Source organism: Sander lucioperca, chromosome 16, assembly GCF_008315115.2.
Source record: "Sander lucioperca isolate FBNREF2018 chromosome 16, SLUC_FBN_1.2, whole genome shotgun sequence".
In the NCBI taxonomy this organism is placed as follows: domain Eukaryota; kingdom Metazoa; phylum Chordata; class Actinopteri; order Perciformes; family Percidae; genus Sander; species Sander lucioperca.
The window spans coordinates 792501-797937 of record NC_050188.1 but is presented as its reverse complement, the minus strand read 5'-3'; the positions used below and the strand labels follow the sequence as shown (position 1 = coordinate 797937).

At 36.6% G+C, this 5437-nt stretch overlaps 1 protein-coding gene and 1 long non-coding RNA gene across 3 annotated transcripts in view; one reads left to right on the top strand and one right to left on the bottom strand.

The window, feature by feature from the left end:
• Positions 1–5437, bottom strand: part of LOC116047811 (centromere protein P) — a 106936-nt gene that overhangs the window by 29324 nt on the left and 72175 nt on the right. The window lies entirely within an intron of this gene.
• LOC118493457 lies at positions 1444–2118 on the top strand. The gene is made up of 2 exons (XR_004895421.1): positions 1444–1505; positions 1726–2118. It is a non-coding gene; the product is annotated as an uncharacterized LOC118493457 (long non-coding RNA).

The window sequence follows — 5437 nt, the reverse complement described above, 5'->3', positions numbered from 1 at the left end:
CCACAAGCCCAACACATTATTTTTAACAACCTCACTACCTTCATGTTCCATTTCTCAGCTCCGTTTCTTCCATGCCTTCTTTCATAAAAACTCGGACATGGAAAAGAGCAGTGTGATCATGTGTGACACATCCTTCGAGCTTTTTGTGTTAAAGATATAGAGGAAGGTAAATTAACTTAAAGTGAGTGCTGTTGGAGAGCTACAGTAATCCCTCTGACAGATAAAGAGACAGAAAATATGACATGTCTGCCCAATTCCTGCATCTTTTTCAATCTTTGTCTGCATTTAAGTGGAAAAAAGCAGGACAGCTACTTCCTCTGGTGCAGTTAAGTCAGATTTATTCTTGATGCCATGTGAGTCCTTAGGTATGGTGTAGGTTTTGATTTAAAGTTCAGCATCTGATTTCCCTACGTTGATGGCCTTACAACAAAAGCGAATGTCAATCAACTGTTGTACTTTAGTAACGAGACGGTGGGCCACACTCATACTTATAACTTGAGATACATCCAGGTAACTTCTGTTACGTATTGTGTCATTATTGAAGAGGAGATTATTAAATTAGGTTGGTGTGTATGCAATTTCAGCAGGTTTGCTATATACAGTGGTGCTCATAAGTTTATGAACCCATGCTAATGTTGTGCTCACCTCCTCACGGTGAATCCACTGATGCATTCTCATCAATTTTATAATTTATTAGTTAATTCTGCTGCCCATTTTTGAATGTCTGACAGTGCACAGAGTGATGAGACTTTAAATTGAGACTTGCATTGAACAGTGGTGCTCATAAGTTTATGAACCTATGCTAAAATTGATTAAAAAGAGGAATAAAAAAAAAAAATGGAAATAGATCTTAATGCCTTAATTAAAATTTCCAAAAAAAAAAATCCAACCTTTAAGGACACCAGTTTTTTTTGTGAATGACTAATGTAATGTAAATAAATAAATGTCTTCCTTAAAATACAGGGGGCATAAGTAAGTACACCCCTATGTTAAATTCCTATAGAGGCAGGCAGATTTTTATTTTTAAAGGCCAGTTATTTCATGGATCCAGGATACTATGCATCCTGATAAAGTTCCCTTGGCCTTTGGAATTAAAATAGCCCCACATCATCACATCCCCTTCACCATACCTAGAGATTGGCATGGTTTTATTTAATAGCTGGTTTGATTTGCATTGAGAGATGATTTTATGGAAAGTACCCCATGCCAATGCCTCTATGGGAATTTAACATAGGTGTGTACTTACTTATGCCCCCTGTATTTTAAGGAAGAACATTTATTTATTTACGATACATTATTCATTCACAAAGAAAATTGGTGTCCTTAAAGGTTGGATTTTTCCTAATTTTTTAAGGCATTAAGATCAATTTCCAAAAGATGATTTTTTTTATTCCTCTTTTTAGTCAACTTTAGCATGGGTTCATAAACTTATGAGGACCACTGTATATCTGCCTTTAAGATTTGGTATCCAAGTATTTTCTCCAACTGTAAATTCCCATTACAAAGTTTGGTAACACTTTACTTGAAGGTATCTACATAAGAGTGACATGACACAGTCATGACACATGAACCCTAACCCTAACTCTAACCCTAAACCAAATGACACTTACTAAAAGTAGTGTTATGTCATAAACGTTTATGACTTGTTTATAATGTTTCTGACACGTTCATGACAGTGTCATGTCACTCTTATGTCGATACCTTCAAGTAAAGTGTAACCCAAAGTTTTCTTTTATTGATGTCCTCAGTCCTCAACACAGAAACGTTATTTAACCATACTATATGTCTATGTCTATGCTTCAAGTATCAGCCAGTTAACTGTAGTATAATGTATTAATAATTCAACATCAGCACTGACAGTGAATAAAAGAAGGCTTCTGCAGGTTGGGAGAGTAAATCCTTTATGTATGAGCGGGAAGATGTGAATTAAATGCTCTTGTAGTAAACAATTTCAACATTTGAATTAAAAGATCTGCCCTTTACTTTGCTCTTGGCTGGCCAACATGCATGAATGAAATGACAAAATGTCTATTTAATGTGTCAACAATTATATACTACAGTTTAACACAATGTTACGATGCAGGATTCAAATAAACTTCAAACTTCACAATGTTCCCATTACTGCCTGATTGATTGAAGATAACAGGATAATTATAACATCATCACTGGAAGTCATGGTTATTAGGTTTCAAAGTGCAATACCATATACACTTGAATATAAAGCAATAAGGCCTTCTTGTAGTTGTGAAGGTCCGTACGAGTCCCTGTGACTTGCAAACGATGCAACAATACAACAATGTATCGACCTGTTTTTTTTTTTTTTTTTAACCATGAATGTAGATATGTAGTAAACAGGACATTTTATCTGTATCTAGGGGCTCATACTTTTTAGCATAACGTTATCATAACGTTCTAGTAATCTAGTTCATAAAACAAAGCTGACTGAATCACTGAGTACGTTTGAAAGGGGGAGGCTGTGTTTAAATGGTCGAACAAGTCTGCCACCAGTGCAAAACATTGAAAAAGCCTATTTTGCACATGTAAACGGGAATATTAGTGGAATGTTCACTTTAATTAGCCATGTAAACGGCTTAGAAGAAATAATGTCTGTTTGAAATAGGGCAAAAACCGTAATATTGTGTGCATGTAAACACAGTCAGAGCTCTCCCTACTACTTTATAAATCGCAGTGCGTCTACAGTGAATTCTAACCTGTTCTAATAATTTCCAACAACCCTGAAAACGTAAGATTTAGTGAATCTTATAAGCCATAGCCTGATGATCTGGGAACTGCCGTGAATAAGCACAATACCAGACCTCTTTGAACTGATTAAAAATGTGGTGACTCAGAAGTCTGGAACGAGGCTACATAAGCCTCATGTTTCCATCTGGAACACTGTAGAAACACCTTGAGTTTTTTTTTTAAAGGATTAGACGCATGTTGACATTAAATGCAAATACTAAACCAGCGAGGTATACGAGTCACATTTTAAAACAAGAAGTTCCCTTAGATTACATTACACTGAATTCCCTGAGCCCCTTCACTGTCAGCACATCCAGTACATTGAGGAGTAAAGTTAGGTCATTCATTTCATGTTATCAAGTTAACACATCAGACCTCAGGGAGGAGGAGTCATGAGGACTATCAAAGAATGAGTCATGATAAAATGTGGTTGATAAAAATCTTTGCATCACATGTCCTCTACCCTCATGCAATACACATTCAGTGAAAGCTGTAATTATCAAAGCTGAAAGCCAACTTTACCATAATATTTTCCTCTAAAAGCCTGAGGTTTAGGATCATTAACTTCAGTAGCAGACAGATCTAACGGACGATTGGAACAGAAAAGCTAAGATGTGAAGAGGACAAAAACCTCAGCTCCCTCTTTGGAAAGACAAATTGGAAATATTATATGCAGACAAAAAACGAAGTAGAAAAGCAATAAAAAAACAATAAAAAAAACAACAATCAGTAAGGTCTGGTCACTCTCTAAGTGCAGGCAGTCGTCATCTCATCGTACTTCAGCTGGAAAACTTTCTTTCAACGAGCCGAAGTTCAAAGATCAAACGGTTTTCCTGTTGAAGAGAAAATTCTTTGTGTCTGCCAATGTGAACAGCTGCTGTGTTCATCAGTCTCACAAATCAAACACATGAAGGAACAATCTAATAGTCATTAGTCGCATAACCTGTTTAATGCTCCTCATTACAGTATGTAGGCTTATAATCAGGTTTTATGTACTTAGCAAACATTTTATCAGGTACAAATAAGTAGTATTAGGTTGGACCTTCATTCAGCTCCATACCAGGATAAATTCTACCTAAAATGGGTTTATAATTTAAATTTTTAATAGTTGTAAGTTTACTGAAAAAGCTGCAACATTTAAACCTAAATAAATAAATACATTCATGAAAATGTATTTGTCATACATTTGTAATTGTTTGCTTGCATGTGGACAAATTTGATATTATTATTTGATATGTTCATATTTCTTGGTTGGCGTAAGGAATTTTAATGTATTCATCTGGAGTCTACCAATTTAACATTGTCTGTATTTCTGCTATATTTAATACCAAATTACATGGTCCTATAATACAGCTATCATCATAGGTTCAGGCTACTCACAATGACTGATGTTGCTGGTATCAAGACTGTTCACAGCAAGTCTTTACATTTAATAAAAACTTAATGGACAAAATGTGTTAAGATTGTTAAACTCACTTTGCAACGACTTCAGGTGGAAAGTTATCGTGTGCTCGTTTAATGCACATTCCCAGAGCAAATTAAGTCAGAGGGCATGTGCATAAAATGCTAAATTAGGCACTTTACTCTGCAGGAAACCACTGGTTGATCAAAACATAGGTGGCTTGTCGAACTACACCAATAAGGGTAAATATAGTAATGAAATACAGGTTTAGCTCATGGAATCTGAGCTTATGCCCAATATTTCTAAACATCCTCAGGTGGACTTATTGTGAAGTGAGGTCATGGTGAACACTGGTCTGTTGTGCAGCCTGGCTGGGTAACACTTCCAGCATCAGGTAACATGCTGAGTTGTGACCCTGCCACAGCTCTAAAAAATGTTTCCTGGCAACTAACTAACTAACCACTAGTTCCTGTGGCACTAAAGCAACGACAGCGCTGAGGCAACTCCTTGGCTCCGTCGCCCTGCAAGTTGCCCTGGTGACTCACAGCATTTGAAGGCTCGGATGAAGGAAATTCTTCTCAACATAAGAACACAACATGCTCCAGCCGGCCCAGAGTCATCCCAGCGTCTGATGGATTGGAAAGTATGAGATCCTGAGAGAGAAGAGACATCCTGACCACCACCCAGCAAGAGCGCAGACCATCTCCCGTCAGGAAATAATCTCTAACATTTAATTAGCAGTTTAAATACTGTAATACCAACAGTTACGCCATCACATTTTTCACTACCACAAACCAATTTTTCCCTTTTGGACTATTGAAACTACTGAATTAAATCTTTCTGTGGCAGACCAGTCAGCTGAGAAGTATGAGGGTTTCATGCACAAGATCCACCAGAACAGAAGATGACGGCACAACAAACGCCCTGCTCAAAACAACAAGTTCAACATTTTAAGAGTTGCATTTGTACTTTTTGGGCAGAGTATGCCAATATCTTCTAATTAGATCCCTGCATCATTTGGGAAAATGGTTTCTTTAATCTGGCTCATAACATGGTATTGTTTCAGCAAATGATAATGTTAAAGCTATGATAATGAGGAACAGGAAATGGAGGCTGAGGTTTACACAGGAGAATCATAAAAGTGAACTTGCTTGCATATCAGCTAATGGTGGCTTTTTGTCATTTAGCCAAGCTGCATTTTATTTATATTAAAAAAATATGACAGAACTATAAAAAATAAAATGGCCAATTATGAAAAAGATCACATCATGAAACAACCTGAAGTGCATCTTT